The 17,614-nt window shown below is 44.3% G+C and overlaps 1 protein-coding gene across 2 annotated transcripts in view; it reads right to left on the bottom strand.

Annotated features, from left to right (window-relative positions):
- HPS5 (HPS5 biogenesis of lysosomal organelles complex 2 subunit 2) overlaps positions 1–17,614 on the bottom strand; it is an 86,360-nt gene that overhangs the window by 64,011 nt on the left and 4,735 nt on the right. The window contains exon 1 of one of the 2 annotated variants that reach the window (XM_077453536.1): positions 2,783–2,900. The exons of the other annotated variant lie outside the window; for it this stretch is intronic. The gene's annotated coding sequence lies outside the window, so the exon portion shown is untranslated. Of the gene's footprint in view, positions 1–2,782; positions 2,901–17,614 lie in introns of those variants that run through there. 2 annotated transcript variants of the gene reach the window in all.

Here is a 17,614-nt window from a genome sequence, read left to right as displayed (position 1 = left end):
AGTCTGTAATGGAGCAAGGCTCTGCCTGATTGGATACAAAATGAATAGACTGCTTGGGAAAGCACTCACATTGCATGGTTCCTGTATGTCTAAAGGAGATTGTTCAAATAAGGGCCACCATACAATTAAATTTAGATTTAGCAGAGCTAAAATGAGGACCTACCTTATTTATCCAATCAGGCAGGCCCTCGCACTACATCACTGTTGGAAGAGCTAAAGAAGATTGTACAATCAAATTGCAACAGCTAAATAAACAGATGGCTTACTGTACATATACAGTACATACTGTACAGCTGACGATCATAGGAAATAAATACTTCCTATGAACGTCAGCTCCATCTAGTGGCCATAATGCAGTATTTTCCAGATTCACTCTATTCTTTGTGAATGAAAAACATTCAGCCTGGAGAGAAAACTGCCTAACAGCTCTGCAAATGTTTTATACATATCTACCTATTGTGTGTTTTTTTTGTGGCGGTCTACACCTCAGGCCAGGAAGAGCAACAGGAGGAGTAGCAAAGTATTTATGTCCAAAAATCGACAGTCCCTCCATATCAGGGACAGGTGGTAGGAATGATTACACTGGAGGACAGGAAGGTCTGTAGGAGGATGAAATGGTTAAATATGAGTCTTGTGACCCTTTCTGGCATCCGTTACATAAGGAAAGGGTAGATTGCACCATGTCTTGTGCCAAGTGTTTACCCTCTTCAGATTTTAACAACCGCAGAGCACAAAAAGTGACGTCTGGAGTATAAAGTGTATATAAACCCCAAACATGAACTTCTCTTATTTATTCCCCTTTGATCTGTTAATATAAAAGTGAAAATGTTTTATTATATAGGTCTGATGAGTGCAAAAAAAAAAAAGAGCGTTTGATCCTGCCAGAAATTCTGAGCTGTTCTGTGTTACCCCATGGAGAGGTAATGGTAATGTTCAGCCTTGGGGGTCGGTTCACACCATCGCTCTTAAAAACACGCATGCATTTTTCTCTGGCGCATTTTCAACAAGTTGGATTAAAAAGTAACGCAATGCAAAACAGGTTAACCCCTTGCCGCCAACCCCCGGTGTCCCTTTAAAAAATTCTGAACAGGGGGCAGGAAGGTTGGCAAAAAAAAAAAAAGCAAAGAAATTCTAAATAAACTCTCTTACATTGGAGTCCCCTTTATGTCAGAGGCCCCATCAAAGTCCTCTCTACATCAGAATCCCCCTTTCAACGGAGACCCCCTTACATCAGATCCCCCATTAGAGTTTCCCTTACATCAGTGCCCCCATTAAAGTCCCCCATACATCAGATGTCCCCATTAAAGCTCCTCTTACATCAGTGTCCCCATTAAAGCCCCCCTTACATCAGTGTCCCCATTAAAGCCCCCCTTACATCAGTGTCCCCATTAAAGTCCTCATTACATTAGTGTCCCCATTACAACGGAGCCCCCCCCCCCCACACACATCAGAGTGCCCATCAAAGTCTCCCTTACATCAGTGTCCCCATTAAAGTCCCCCTTACTTTGGATGTCCCCCCCAACATCAGAGTACCCATCAAAGCCTCCCTTACATCAGTGTCCCCATTATATCAGAGTCCTCCCCTCCACATCAGAGTACCCATCAAATCCCCCCTTACATAAGGGTCCCCATTAAAGTCCCACTTACTTCGGATGTCCCCCCCCCCCAACATCAGAGTACCCATCAAAGCCTCCCTTACATCGGAGTCCCCCCACATCACAGTACCAATCAAAGCCCCCCTTACATCAAAGCCTTTCCTACAACAGAATCCACATCAAAGCCCCCTTATATTGGCGTTCCCTATACATCAGAGTCCCCCTTAAATCAACCACCATCAAAAGCACTCATCAAAGTACCCATTAGAATCCCCCTTACATCAAAATTCCAAATCAGAGTCCCCCCTTACATCAGAGTCTCTATCAAAAGGTCCCTTTACATTAGAGGGCCAGATAGAATCTTGCGGCGGGCTGGATTTGCCACACAGGCCGTAGTTTGGAGACCCCTGCCATAGATAACATTGCACATGTGTTCAGATCCCCCAAAAAAACAAACCAACAACGCTACCCCACTACAAACACAAGGGGTAGATTGGCTGAAACTGGAGAGTGCAAAATCTGGTGAAACCAATCAGCTTCCAGTTTTTATTGTCAAAGCTAAATTGAACAAGCTGATTGGCCAGCCTGATACCAGATTCTGACTGCTCCAGTTTTAGTACATCGACCCCAGAGCTCTTTGCGAAGGCGTGCGAGAGAGGCTTTAATTCCAAAAGTAACCTGGGAAGAGTTTACAATCACTCAGCACCTCCCTGTACATTGGGTGTACCTTCCTAGTCCTGCCAGGAAGGGGAAAAAAAAATTAAAAATCGACTTTTATATTACAAGTTTTTGAATTTAAAGGGATAAAAATCTAACAGGTAAGAAATAAGAACACCACTAGAGATGAGAACACCAAACACACAGCATTGCATTATATGGGAACAGGTCTGATTTCTTTTCCTCCATTCCAGAGATCACATGATCCCCAGATGGGTAATCAATGTCATTGACTTGTAATGATCACAGGAATGATTTACAAAACAAACACAAAGAATCTTCCCAACACATAAACATGTCACACACTTCTATCAATATTTACCCAGCTAATTCTCCTCACCCTCCTGTCTGCTGATCACAAAACTCCCATCAGCAATCAACTATTGTAAGAGCAAACCCAGCCCTGCCTACTGCCTACAGCCCACAGCCTGACCCACAGAGGTTGCAATCTAGCAGAGAACTCTACTTACTGTCAGTCTTCTTCCTGGAACTAGTTACAATGTTACAATCAAAGCACAGGCTAAGGAACTCTGCTGGTTTGGAGGGAGGGGAAGAGAGAGGCAACATCCCTGATTGGCTGCCAGGGGGAGTGGGAGCTGTGAGAAGGCCTGTGATTGGCTGTGTGCACTGAGCTGAGGGAGAGTCACAATGCTGAAGTCTCATTGCTGTGTCACATGCCTTTCATTACTGCATGACTGCAGCCTGTGTTATCAGTGTGTAACAGTGTGCACACATGGGGGGGTGTCAGACATTGCAAAACGCCATATACAACCATCATAAATATATTCAAGAATTATTACTGATAAATATTATTACAAATAATCATCATCATAATCAGCAATAAATATATACAAGAATTAATACTGATAAATATTATTACAAATAGGCATCCCGGCATCATAATCATCAATAAATATATACAAGAATTATTACTGATAAATATTATTACAAATAAGCATCCCCGGCATCATAATCAGCAATAAATATATACATAAATAATATATACAACTGTCCAAGGCACAGAAGCCAGGAAATAAAATAATAAATATATACTATATAAGAACTATCAATAAAAAAAAAATAATAATAATATATAATCATAATAATAAATAATCATAATAATCATAATAATAATAAAGAAAATATTAATAAATAATAAATACAATAAAGCAATAATAATATATTCAAATGTAGCACTAACCCCCCCCCCCCCCCCCCCCGAAGGAGCTGCTGGTTATTTTTGGGCTTACCGTTACCGTTCCGTTCTCCTTGTTTCACGTCTAGGGGGATGTCCCGTTGTAAATAGCCCAGTGACTCGAGACTGACAACAGATCCACTTGAATGGATTTTATTTGCAAAACTCAGTCCATTAAACAGTCTTTCAACTTGGGATCAGAGGGTTGGAAAGGAAATTCAGGTACTCTTATGCCGCGTACACACGATCGAATTGTTCCGGCTGAATTGGTCCGGCAAACAATCCGCCGGACTTTATAACGAACGGACTTGGCCACACACGGACACTTCCGAAAGTCCGGTGATTTCTAAGGCGATGACGTACAGCACGTACGATGGGACTAGAAAAAGGAAGTTCAATAGCCAGTAGCCGATAGCTTCCTTCTCGTACTTGCTTCTGAGCATGCGTCATTCTTAGTCCGCCGGACTAGCACACTGACGAATGGATTGTCCGCTGAAAGCCAAGTCCGGCGTATAAATTTTGAGTCAAAACTACTTTCTAAGTCCGCCGGACTTTACGATGAAAAAGTCCGCTGGAGCCCACACACGATCGGATTGTCCGGCGTAATGTGGTCCGGCGGACTAAGTCCGGTGGAAAATTTGATCGTGTGTACGCGGCATTAGTGTCAAAGTCGAAAACGATGAAGAACTTGCTTACTTTGACTGCATCCAGAGAACAGCCATTCGCAGCTGGATGAACACTCAGGTTGGACAGTCCCTCTCTCACAACAAGATGCTTACTCAGGAACAAGTCTCTGCCACAGACGTTGTTGCAGAACATGTACGGAAACTAAACTTGAAACACTTGTAGGATACCTGGATCTTTCAGCCTGCTTGGTGATATCCACAAGACCGGATTCTCTCGGTAACTTCAGCCCTTCCAGGCTCTTGTTAAGAAAACCAACCCGTACGTGTTCTTCTTCTAAAGAGTCCTCCCCTGGAATGCTTGAAGTACTCTGGGTCTCTCCCGAACCGGAGACGGCACCCAACCACCTCAGAATCCTTACTTTAGTTTCCTTGCCTCGGGCTAGCCAGCTCCAAGACATTAAAGTTGGGTGGATCTGCACCCCAGGCCATAGCCTTCCTGGGGGCTGTTCAGGAGGACCAGGACCATGAAGTCAGCACCTCATACTGGACTGGAACCCCGAACCACGTGACGTCTGCATCTTAAACACCCTCTCCCAGAGGGCACAGCGAGAGGGCCACTCCCACTGACCTGGCTCCGAAAGAGAGCACCTAACCAGACTATAGTTCCACGCCTGCCACAAGAGACAGTGCCCCCTGTAGCCAGGCTGAACATTTCACAGTCCAGTGAGACTGATGCAGAGGTCCAAGTTAGACAAATAAACCCAAATCAAACTGCAGTTTAGGCAAAGTTTAACTTTGAAAAAACGCATAGCGCCTGCTCTTCAGGAGTCGCCGCTACACAAAAATAATATATGCCACTGTCCAGAGTACAGGAGCCAGGAATCAAAATAATACATATGTATGAGGATTATTGTTATTATTAAATAATAAAAATAAACTAACATATATATATATATATATATATATATATATATATATATATATAGCATGTATACAGGGCTTTTTTCTCCAAAAATAGGGGCAGGTGCCCCTACCTACCTCCAAGCATCGTCCCTTGGTTCCACCCCTACCAACCTTCCAGTACTGCCCCCTTTTAGAGAATACAGAACCAAATATAATTTTGTGATGCTAAATAACGTGTATGGAATTTGTTAATAATAATAGGAAAGGAGTAAAATACAGTAAAACCTTGGTGTGAGAGTAACTTGGTTTGAGAGCATTTTGCAAGACAAGCAATTTTTTTTTTTTTACAAAAGGTCTAATTGACAATCATAGAAATTTCACAGTTTAACAGTGATAATGCATCATGAATGAACATATCATACAATTTAGCATCTTATGAAAATAATAATGAAAATCTAAATAAAAATAAAAATAATAAAAATAAAATAAAAATAAAAATTTCTATTTTTATTAATTTGTTTATTATTTTTATTTTTATTTCTATTTTTATTTCGATTTTTATTTTTATTTCGATTTTTATTTTTATTTCGATTTTTGTTATTATTTTCATTTTTATTCTTAATTATTATTGTGTTTCCATTTCTATGTTTATCCTCGTTTCAAAAATTAATCTTCATTTTCATTTTTATTTTTACTTTTTCATTTTTTTCTTTTATTCATCATTTATTAAACATTTATTTTTATTTTTCCCCTTTCATTTTTTAATATTTCATTTTTGTTTTCATTTGTTTGTATTTGATAAAGTAGAAACAATCTGCTGTACACATCGTTTTATATAATATTTGCTATACATACACAATTGTTTAGATAATTGTCAAGTTTTCCCGTGTACATCTCATTTGCATATGGACTGTTATTGCTTTCCCGTTTTGCATACTATCCACAAGTGTCATAGTGTGTCCCTTATCAGCATCCATCCGAACACTGGTTGTTTTGTCCAATCAGGGCCTTTTCCTGGCCATATAACTCTGGACCAATCACTGCCCACGTTAGGCCTGAGGAAGGAGCGTAGCTCTGCAAACGCGTTGCTTATTCGTCCATCCGCTCCAGCACCCGGAAGTGCCGTCATTCCCCTGGTTAGCGGTGTGCGTTCCACCAACTGGAAGTGTCAGCAGTGTATGTTCCAGCTTGCTCTACTGAATACCACCGTCCTCCAGTTCACAGAATGAATCCACTCCATGTGATGTTTGGCAGTTTCTTGTTTGCACGCCTATTGCTAGTGTACTTTTGTGAGTACCAAATTTTAAGTTTTTTTTAAAGCACTCTTTTAATACTGCACTTAGATTGGCGCCTCTGTTTCCATTTCCAGATTTTCCTAGAAGATTGCTTTTCTGCTTCTTATGCCACGTACACACGATCAGATTGTCCGGCGTACTTAGTCCGCCGAAACGCATTTCAGCGGACAATTCGATCGTGTGTGGGCTTCAGCGGACTTTTCCAGCGTGAAGTCCGGCGGACTTAGAAAGTATTTTTGCACTCCAATCTTCCCGTCGGACTTGGGTTTCAGCGGACAATACGTTCGTCAGTATGCTAGTACGGCGGACTAAGAATGACGCATGCTCAGAAGCAAGTACGAAAAAGGAAGCTATTGGCTACTGGCTATTGAACTTCCTTTTTCTAGTCCCGTCGTACGTGCTGTACGTCATCGCGCTCGCAAACGCTGGGCTTTCTGTGTGTCCGTGTGTGGCCAAGTCCGTTCGGTAGAAAGTCCGCCGGATTATCCGTCGGATTGTATGTCGGACTAAGTACGCCGGACAATTCGCTCGTGTGTACGCGGCATTAGTCTTCAAACGGGGCTGCCTTCTACAGTTGATGGTTTTTTAAAGCGGAGGTCCACCCTAAAGTGGACCTTCCGCTCATTGGAATCCTCCCCCCCTCCGGCGCCACAATTGGCACCTTTCAGGGGGGAGGGGGGTGCAGATGTCAAAGGTAAAGTGTAAGCGCTCAACTTATATGTATGTGTTTTTTTTAGTGGTCATATGTATTCCTGTGTAATGTATTCCTATTCGGTTTAATATCACAGAACCTTGGTTGTCAGCACAATACGTTTGGATTGATACCTTGCACATTTCCATATGGACTATATGCCTGTTTATGGACTTTTATCATTTATTAATAGCAATGTTTGTATATAATTATAGTCATTGTTTGGCTCCTTTTTCACTGGGATAATTTTTTATCCACACAGTCTTTATATTTTTTTGGTTTTCACATAGTCACTTTTTTTTGTCACCAAATTGCAATATTCCTTGTTTTGGGGTTACTTTATATGTACTTTGAAACACAGGAATACATATGACCACTAAAAAAAACACATACATATAAGTTGAGCGCTTACACTTTACCTTTGACATGTTTTCTTAGCTAAAAAATCCCTAATTTTAGCGTGTCAGCAGCTTACAGCTTATTACATTTTTTCTTTGTTTTCAATTGCTCTTTTTTTTCTCTTGCTCGTTTTGCGCAATATTGTTGGTTGATAGCTTTCTCAGGGGGGTGCAGATACCTGTACAGTACAGGTATCTGCACCCACTTCCGGGATAGCTCTCTGCGGAAAGGGGCGTAGATCTACGCCCCTTTCCGAAAGTCCCCCGCTGCCTGCTGGGAAACACACAGATCCCAGAGGCAGCGGGTCCATCCTTATTGCGCAGTGCGACTCGCGCATGCGCAGTAGGGAACCGAGAAATGAAGCCGAAAGGCTCCACTTCCTGATTCCCATACCCAAGATGGCGGCGGCAGCACCCGAGAGACGATCGAGTGATCGGCTTCGGGTACCGACATCGCGGGCGCGCTGGGCGGGTAAGTGTCATTATTTTAAAAGTCAGCAGCTGCAGTATTTGTAGCTACTGGCTTTTAAAAAAAAAAAAAAAAACGGCGGAACTCCCGGCGGACTCCCGCTTTAACTACATGATATGGACTTTCATAAGCTGTGACTTGTTTTCTTGTCATTATTCCTCTTGTAACTGTTTACATGCTATTTTATTTTTCCCTTTTCCCCCTCCTTTTTTTCCCCCTCCCCCCTTGCCTTTTTCCCGTTTTTACAAATACTCAAAGAGTTTGTCTCAACAGGGGCCTAACTAAATAGTCCTGAGTATCTATCCATGTAACCATCTCATCCAAGGCTATGCCCGGTGGCTAGATGGATTCTTAAGTGCAACTGAGAAGTAAAGCCCCATACATACTATCAGATTATCTGATGAGTTTTTCCTTCAGATTTACCAAAACCATGTAGTAGAAGGGCCTGCCTGATTGCATACACATTGAAACTCCTAAGGTTTGTCCTCATATTATATGGTTTTGGTAAATCTGAAGGAAAAACTCAGCAGATAATCTGATAGTGTGTATGGGGCTTTAGAGTATTGAGGGGGAGGTTGAAGAAGAAATAGGGGTTGATATTAGCTAAGAAGGGAGGAGTAAAAAAGAGAGGGGGGGAGGAAAGAAGAGGAAAAGGGGGGGGGGGGTCCTCGCAGTGGGGATCAAGAGTGCATTAAATCCGAAGAAGGGTGGTATCAAATCTGGTCGGTTTAGTATATTCGACCCATGGCCTCCATACCTTCAGGAACTTATCATGAGTGTCCGAAAGCACAGCAGTCAGCTTTTCATCAACCATTATACTGTCCAACCGTCTGAAAACGTAGTACCTGTGTCTTCCATGCCCTAGCTATCGTTAGTTTGGTTGCAGTAAAGAGACGCAGAGCCAGTTGGCGCTCCGGGCGAAGCAGTTCTGCGATTGGGTTGCAGAGAAGTGCTTCGTATGCTATATAAATGCACTGATTCCTGTGTAAATGACACTGGCAGTGAAGGGGTTAACCAGTGGGTGGCAGTGTAGGGGTTAAGTGTTCCTAGGGGTGTGTTACTAACTGTTGGGGGTTGGGCTTTCATTTAGTGAATACTGATCTCTGCTCCAATCACATGGAGCAGAGATCAGTGTCACTAGTTGCTAGGCAGAACGGGGAGATGCTATTTACAGCGGCATCTCTCCGTTCAGCCGCCCCGTGAGACGATTGCGGGTATGCCCGCGGCGATCGAGTCTGCGGGACCCACGACCAGACTCACGGGGGTCCCGACTGGCTCACGATGGCAAGGAGGCAAATTTAAAGGGACGTACAGGTACGCCCATTTGCCTGCTCGTGCCATTCTGCCAATGTACATCAGCGTGCGCTGGTCGGGAACCAGTTAAACCCGAGGTTTGGGGTCTAGCTTTGCAGAAGTTCTCAAAGGGGGGTCAGTGTATAAGGGGTCGTCGAAATTTTATAAGCCCCTGGAGAAAATGGAGAATCTGTAAGTAGCTGTAGTGTGAATCTGTAGGTAGCTGTAGTGTTTGCGTAACGGGATATTGTGAGAGGAGCGTAGAGCCTCAAATGATAATATCCTAGTGGAGGTAAAAAAAAGAGTGGATGTCAGTGAAACCGTTTGTCTTCCTCCAGGAGAACTGCTGGGGATATTTGCAGCCTGGAACAATGGGCACTGGAGAAGTTGAAATAGGGGTAGATGAGGAGAAATCAGGCCGGCCAAGTACTTGACCGAGTCCCATATGCGAAGGGATAAAGTGCAAAACAGTCCTGTATAGTCCAAAAAACGTATGTATTATAATTCCTCCACCAAAGATTGTCGCCAGACCCTTCCCAGTGTAAAGAAGCACCAGCCACCACCTCATGAAATGAGCACTCACCTGAAAATGTGCTACAAAAGGTGTAGCAAGCTTATCATGTCATCATAGGTAGGCAGGCATGTACTGGCCATCGGGACTACCGGGAGTTTCCCAGTGGGCCGATGGCTCAGTGGGCCAGTTTCAGTGACAGCCAGTGGCATTGCTAGGGGGTGGTTTTTGGGGCTATAGTCCCGAATCATGGGGACCCCAGTGTAAGTGGGGGGGCTCTCTGGGGACCCTGATGTAAGTGGGGGGCTCTCTGGGGACCCTGATGTAAGGAGGAGGCTCTCTGGGGACCCTGATGCAAGGCTGGGGCTCTCTGGGGACTCTGATGTAAGAGGGGTTCTCTGGTGACCCTGATGTAAGGAGGTGCTCTCTGGGGACCCTGATGTAAGTTGGGGGCTCTCTGGGGACTCTGAAACAAAAAAGCTGTTTATACTTACAGTGGAATGTTTTTACTTTTTTTTTTTTGCGCAATTGCGTATAGTTTATATACTGTTTTTTGCGTGTTTGCAAAATTAAAGTGGGCCGGTCTGGATGAAGTCCAGGGCCAAATTTTTGTCCCAGTCCAGCCCAATAGGTTGTTGTCATCCCAGGTAGCCTATGAATCCATCCACAGTGCTGTCCTCTCCAGTTCTCAGGACTGATCCAAGTTCCAACAAATAAATCTCACGCTAGAGCCAGTGAAGCTGGTAATTATATTATGTAGTATTTATTGCACCATGAGAATCACATACATAGCACACCAAACATACCCATATATCAATGCAAAACTGCTATAACTCACATAGAAAGCCGATGCTAACTGATATCATGAAGTGGCGTGACATCAGCACTAAAGTCTCCTTCCGATGCTATCAATAAATCTATAGAAAAATAATAATGTATACAGCTGTCCAGAGCAGGGTCTGGGACTAGGGTTGCCACCTGTCCGGGATTCACCCGGACAGTTCGGGTTTGGATTCATGTGTTCGGGTTTCAGACCACCTGCAACCCGGACACATTATTCAGACCAGACTATGGCTTCCCAGCAAGGTTGCTGGCTGCAGTTGTGTAAGCCAAGAGTGTCTGTTACACCCTCTTTTTCATATTGCCCAAAGCCAGCACTAACAGTTAGCCCTCACCCCACCCAGACAGGAAAGGAGAGAGGGCTTGATCTGCTCCTCTTCCTCCTAAACCTGTCTGTCTACACTTCAATCCCCGGCGCTGTGCCTCACGAAAGGAAATTGGGGGCCAGAAATGTGAAGTCCAGCAGCCTCAGATACATCTGGATGAGAGGTGCTGACTGCCAAGGGCTGAGTGAGCTCACCATCCATCCCTGTCTGTGACTGAAGTCTCCCCCTTCTCTCTCCTGCCTCTGAGTGAGTACACTAAGGTAAATCAGGGTTCTCAGAGCACCCCTTACATCAGATTTCCCCTTTACACCAGAGGCCACAGTGTTCCCCCTTATATCAGAGTCTTCTCCGTACATCAGAGTTCTCAGCGTTCCACCTTAAATCAGAGTCCCCAGAGTTCTCCCTTACATCAGAGTCTGCAGAGTCCCCTCTTACAGTGAATGTGAACTCTGCAAGTTCAGATGTAAAAGGGGAACTCTGTGGACTCTGATGTAAAGGGGGACTCTTTTTATTAACTTCATATGATTAGAAATGTTATTTAATTGCAAAATATATGAATAGTTTACACAATAAACTAAAACTTTTCTGTGCGCCGCTAAATTGTTCGGGTTTGACTAGAAGAAAAGGTGGCGACCCTATCTGGGACAAGGGGTGGGCAGAAGGGTTGGCAGCCCTGGGCGCAGCATGTAGGGATGGGGGCATTGCAAGTTCTACTATAAGTGACAGCGGCCTCATTACTTCTTCTGTCAGCTCAGAGTTGGAAGTGGCAAAGAGAGGAGGAGGTGCGGTCTGTGCTTTCTCTCCCCCTCCTCCTCATAAGCTCGCACATAAATGAAGGGAGGGGGGGCACAATTTGGCATCTTTGCCCTGGGCACTGGATGATCTTGTCCCAGCACTGGTTCAGGAGTTAGGAAACTAAATAGGAAATACATTTTTATATAAATTTCTATAAATTTGATGCCTATGTGTGAACTGAGGACAGCTGGCTGTGTTCCTCTTTTGAAATCGCAAAAGAGGAAGTTATCTGTGTGTAAGAAAGGATCGTTTTTACTTTTTTACCCAATCCATTTCTAATCTCTGTTCTGCCGATCTCCTCCCGCCGGCCTCTTTCAGCCACTTCTTGCCTCCATGCGCTTTCTCCAGTGTTGGCTGCACCTCATTGACCTGGACTGGCTCCCTGATACTCACAACAGGGGACTGTGCCTGGGCAATGTGTGTTGGTTTGCAGTCTACAGCAGAGGCCCATGTGACAATACAGGAGCATGATTGGGAGACAAGGCCAGAGTGTTGTCACCCTTAAAGCGGAGTTCCACCCATATAAAAGTCAGCAGCTACAAAAACTGTAGCTGCTGACTTTTATTAATCGGACACTCGTTTGTCCCATGGTTCAGCGATGCAGCGAACGAAGCCCCGCTCCTCTCTGCGGTGCTGACATTGTCACTGTGGGAGCCCGGCTTTGGCTTCACAGCTGGGCACACACTGCGCATGCGTGAGCTGCGCCACGCACTGTGACTGGCTGACAATCTTCTGGGACCTGTGACATGTCCCAGATGATTGCCGAGAGGGAGGGGGGAGAGGTGAACTTCCTTCCGGAGACCCTAGTAAATAAAATGGCGATTGTTGCAATGTTTTATGTCACACAGTATTTAACCTGTTGAGCCTCAGAAGGATTTACACTCTTCCTGACCAGAGCACTTTTTGCGATTCGGCGCTGCGTCGCTTTAACTCACAATTGCGCGGTCGTGCGACGTGGCTCCCAAACAAAATTGACGTCCTTTTTTTCCCCACAAATAGAGCTTTCTTTTGGTGGTATTTGATCACCCCTGCGGTTTTTATTTTTTGTGCTATAAACAAAAAAAGAGCGACAATTTTGAAAAAAACGCATTATTTTTTACTTTTTGCTATAATAAATATCCCACAAAAATATATAAAAAAAACTTTTTTTTTCTCAGTTTAGGCCGATACGTATTCTTCTACATATTTTTGGTAAAAAAAAAATCGTAATAAGCGTTTATTGATTGGTTTGCGCAAAAGTTATAGCGTCTACAAAATAGGGGATAGTTTTATGGCATTTTTATTAATAATTTTTTTTTTTTACTAGTAATGGCAGCGATTTTTACCACGACTGCGACATTATCGGACAATTTTGACACATTTTTGGGACCATTGGCATTAATACAGCGATCAGTGCTATAAAATTGCATTCATTACTGTAAAAATTTCACTGGCAGTGAAGGGGTTAACCACTAGGGGGCGGGGAGGGGTTAAGTGTGTCCTAGGCAGTGATTCAGTCTGGGGGATGGGCTAGCAGTGACACGACACTGATTGCTGCTCCCGATGACAGGGAGCAGACGATCGGTGTCTTGTCTCTAGGCAGAATGGGCAGATGCTGTTTACATCGGCATCTCCCAGTTCTTCAGCTCCGTGACACAATCGCGGGTATCCCTGCGGCGATTGAGTCTACGGGTCCCGTGGGCATGGTCACGGCCGTGCCATTCTGCCGACGTATATGTGCTGACAGCAGTCGGCAAGTGGTTAAATTTTCAAATTTTCACATTTTTGTTGGTTAAAATACACTTTAATGAATAAAAAAAATAAATAAACACATTATACAGTGGATATAAAAAGTCTACACACACCTGTTTAAATGTCAGGTTTCTGTGATGTAAAACAATGAGATAAATAATTTCAGAACTTTTTATACCTTTAATGCAACCTATTTACTGTATAACGTAATTGAAAAACAAACTGTCATTTTTTTTTTTGGGGGGGGGGGGGATAAACATAAAAAATAAAAAATAAAAATGTGGTTGCATAAGTGTGCACAACCTCTTATAACTGGTGATGAGGCTGTGTTCAGAATTAAGCAATCACATTTCAACTCATGTTAAATAGAAGTTAGTACACACCAGGGGCGGACTGACCAGTCGGTCACTCGGGCGCCGCCCGAGGGCCCGAGGACATTAGGGGCCCGGACTCGGCCACATGAGATTTTGCGGATCGGAATTGCTACAGACGATCGGGATTTCCGGTCGGAACTTTTTCCGTTGGAAAAACTGAGATCCTGCTCTCAATCTTTTTCTGGCGGAAATTCAGGCACTGCGGTCGCCACAAGGGCGATAGCAACCAGCACAAACAATTTGTGGGCCATGTGTGTGTGAATGGACAACCCTGTGAAGGGAAAAAGCAGTGAGCCTGATGGAAAACCTAAGATGCAAGATAAATGCATAAGAAAGAAAGGTGATTAATGTAGAATGTAAATAGATTATAAAGGTGAAAATAATGAGTGATGTGATGTGAGCAGTAAGCGACCGCAGTGCCCGGAGATTAGACCGTGCGATTTTTTGGCGACTTTCGATGCTGCACTGCCGCTGCACAGATGCAGATGTAGGTTCAACATGCAACCTGGTAACAAACCTTTTTATGCAATTTCTTTCTTTTATTTGCCTAAAATCAATTATCCTTTTGACCATTTAGAATTAATATTTTTTGTTTTTAGATATTTTCCATGGTTTATGCTTCTGATGAGCGGCTATAAGGCAGTGAAACGCGTCAAGTCTTACACTTTACTACCATTCTACCATGAACCAATTTATATTCTCTACGATTTTATTCATGTCTATAATCATTCAGTATATGAATTATGCTTATACCTTTTTATTTTCATTTATTTTATTTTCATTTTTTTCCCCTCTTCTCATTTTATTTGTTTATTTACCTATGTTTAGCCGATCACTAAAATGTATCCATTGTCTGTTCTACAACTGTTTCAATGATTGCGGACTACTATGTAACTTATGTTGTAAATGATCAAATGCTTTTGGAGGTTATATACCCATTTAGTTGTATGTTAGATTATACAACATGAATAAACAGTATTTCCCAGTCACTTGACTTCCTTTTGTGCTCCTGTGTGCTTCATATAAAGTCCCACCACTTGCTCTCAATTTTAACTAGATGCTGACCACCGGCCGTCAAATGACGGCCAGGCAGCGCAACCTATTGTGGCGGGAGGCCGTCATATGACGGCCTCCCGTTTAAACAGGGAATGCGCGTGATCGTGAGTGCGCATCCCTGTTCCTTCGGTGGCGGTGTGTCACGGAGACACCGCTCGCCACCGAGGGCGGTGAACAGCCATTGGGCATGGCTGTTTACCACATGATCAGCCGTGATGAAGTCACGGCCGATCACTGATGGTTCCACCCCCACTGTGCACGGCGCGTGCGTGCGATCGCGAGCACGCTGCGTGTGCACGTCGGTGAACACTGCTCGTCACTGACGCTGGTAAACAGCCATTGGCTGGCTGTTTACCCACATGATCGGCTGTGATCCTTTCACAGCCGATCACTAAAATGTAAACAAACCGCGGTAATGAGATGTTACCGGGTTATCCTCCTCACACACCGATCGTGTGTGAGGAGGAGATTGCGGTAACATCTTGTTACCGCTTACAGTACACATCAAGCACACTGATTGCGCCCCCCCAATAAAGAGGACCTGTCACCACCCATCATAGTACCTGTCACTCACAGTCCATCAGAGTACCAGAGTACCTGTCACAGCCCATCAGAGTACCCAAGTACCTGTCACAGTCCATCTGAGTACCTGTCACAGCCCATCAGAGTACCGAGTACCTGTCACAGCCCATCTGAGTACCCGAGTACCTGTCACAGTCCATCCGAGTACCCAAGTACTTGTTACAGTCCATCAGAGTACCCAAGTACCTGTCACAGTCCATCGGAGTACCTGTCACAGCCCATCAGAGTACCCGAGTACCTGTCACAGCCCATCAAAGTACCCGAGTACCTGTCACAGCCCATCAGAGTACCTGAGTACCTGTCACAGCCCATCCAAGTACCTGTCATAGTCCATCCGAGTACCCGAGTACCTGTCACAGCCCATCAGAGTACCCGAGTACCTGTCCCAGTCCATCCGAGTACCCAAGTACCTGTCACAGCCCATCGGAGTACCTGTCACAGCCCATCAGAGTACCCGAGTACCTGTCACAGCCCATCAAAGTACCCGAGTACCTGTCACAGCCCATCAGAGTACCTGAGTACCTGTCACAGCCCATCAGAGTACCCGAGTACCTGTCCCAGTCCATCCGAGTACCCGAGTACCTGTCACAGTCCATCCGAGTACCTGGGAGTTACTATCGGACTATCTATGGGGCCCTGCCACCATATCAGCAACTCATTCAACCTCAGCAGGTATGCCTTGGTTATTGGGGTTTTACATTCTACCCCCAACCTTGTCTTCCGCACCTGTGTTAATTTTTTTCCCATTTTACATTAGTAATGTTTTGCAGACTTTACACGCGCTTGCTCCTGACGAGTGGCGTGAAAGCCACGAAACGCGTAGAGCTACCGGTTGCCGTGTACTTATCCACCTACCAAGATTTTTCAAATGATTATTAATTTATCCTCTCAGGTTCAGTGAGGCCATAGGTCCTGCAGGCAATACCATTTGAATACCATTTTTATCTATTTCCCTGGAGATGAATTGTGGAATTTTATGTATCTATATTAATGTATTACTACTATTAACTGTATTGCTATTATTTTTATTGCTCATTATTGTTATCACCATCAATTTGTATGGATTGTACCTAAATGACCCAATTATTATGCATGTAACTGTTTATTGATATTATGTATGTTTAAAATTTCAACTGAGCTTTCCAATAAAATTCCGTATATTCATCCTAGTACCCTTTTGCTGTCCGGTGCTTCATACAAAGTCCCACCTTCCTTATCTTTTTTTAGATACGCCCTTTTGTCCAAATGTATATGGGATGGATATTCATGACTTTACCAAATCATGATATCATTGTAAGTCCCCAGGGATGGAAATACATGACCTTACCCGGCATTGGCTTCCTAAAAGTCCCTAACCCTTTCCTGGAAAAAATTCCAATTTTTTTTCCATTTTTATCCGAGTACCTGTCACAGCCCATCAGAGTACCCGAGTACCTGTCACAGCCCATCAGAGTACCAGAGTACCTGTCACAGTCCATTCGAGTACCTGTCACAGTCCATCAGAGTACCTGAGTACCTGTCACAGTCCATCCGAGTATCCGAGTACCTGTTACAGTCCATCAGAGTACCCGAGTACCTGCCACAGTCCATTCAAGTACCCGAGTACCTGTCACAGTCCATCCAAGTACCCGAGTACCTGTCACAGCCTATCAGAGTACCCAAGTACCTGTCACAGTCCATCGGAGTACCTGTCACAGCCCATCAGAGTACCTGAGTACCTGTCACAGCCCATCAGAGTACCTGAGTACCTGTCACAGCCCATCCGAGTACCTGTCACAGCCCATCCGAGTACCCGAGTACCTGTCAAAGCCCATCAGAGTACCCGAGTACCTGTCCCAGTCCATCTGAGTACCCGAGTACCTGTCCCAGTTCCTCTGAGTACCCGAGTACCTGTCCAAGTTCATCTGGGTACCTGAATACCTGTCACAGTCCATATGAGTACCTGAGCACCTATCACCACCCTTCAGAGTACCCAAATACCAGTCACCAGGCCATCAGAGAACCTGTCACCAGGCCATCAGAGTACCCGAGTACCTGTCACCAGGCCATCAGAGTACCCGAGTACCTATTTGCAGCCCATGCCTCATAGAATATACGTTGGAGTGTTTGCTTTCCAAAATGGGGTCATTTTGTGGGTAATTCCACTGTTCTGGTGCTCCAGGACCTTCAAAAGTGTGATGAAATGGAATGAAATGAGATGTGTCGTTTATGCTCCTA

This window comes from Lithobates pipiens, unplaced genomic scaffold (assembly GCF_037356315.1).
Source record: "Lithobates pipiens isolate NorthernLeopardFrog02 unplaced genomic scaffold, aLitPip1_a1.2 Scaffold_24, whole genome shotgun sequence".
Taxonomy (NCBI): domain Eukaryota; kingdom Metazoa; phylum Chordata; class Amphibia; order Anura; family Ranidae; genus Lithobates; species Lithobates pipiens.
The sequence above is the reverse complement of the archived record's forward strand: the minus strand, read 5'-3'. Positions and strand labels throughout refer to the sequence as shown.